The sequence below is a fragment of the Melospiza melodia genome, chromosome 6 (genome assembly GCF_035770615.1).
Source record: "Melospiza melodia melodia isolate bMelMel2 chromosome 6, bMelMel2.pri, whole genome shotgun sequence".
In the NCBI taxonomy this organism is placed as follows: Eukaryota; Metazoa; Chordata; class Aves; order Passeriformes; family Passerellidae; genus Melospiza; species Melospiza melodia.
The window spans coordinates 16,224,884-16,225,635 of NC_086199.1; positions in this window are offsets into that span (position 1 = coordinate 16,224,884).

The window sequence follows — 752 nt, forward strand, 5'->3', positions numbered from 1 at the left end:
CCCACAGTGCAATAGTGTTGGACATGTTGCATCTTGAAAACAAAGGAGAGCCAATTAATTCCATGACATGCATTACAAAGTTAATCTGTCCCTCTAAGACTTTCATAAGGCAGGTACTCTCAAAAACACCTGCACAAGCAAGCCAACAAAACCCGAAACAAACCCCAAAACTCCAGCCTAAAAGCAACAACAAAGCCTATAAAGCCCCAGATCACACTTGAAGGTTCCATTCCTTAGAGGTGACTCAGTAAAGGACAAGTATGGCAAAATCAGAGGTTGTGAGACGATCCACAAATGTTTCAGGTTGTCCACAGATTTTTACATGTGGAGACAGGATACAGAAATATTTCAGTTATTTTCATTGGGTTAAAATAGGAAAAATTTCCTCATCTCCATGTGAGAAGAATGAAGTCTGACAAAAACTGAAGAGAGAGTTCTGGGTAGCTCCATCCAGAGGAAAGGGGTTGTAGAGGTGTAACTGCTACTTTTATATAAAGAAGAGCTGGTAAAGCCAAGAGGAACGTGAATAGCCTCATGAAGATTGTCTGCAGAGAGAGATTGATCCCAGAGCAGAGCTAGTGTCAGGATGAATGGAAAAGGTAAAACCCTGTGGAATTTAGTCTTCACTGAATTAATAGAAGAAAGTCTGCACCTTGGGAGTTGTTGAAAATTCAGATATGTGCTGCTTTTGAGTTGCTTCTTGCTTCTTCTGAGCTGTAAAGCTGGGTTTTTTTAGCAGAAATCTAAAAATA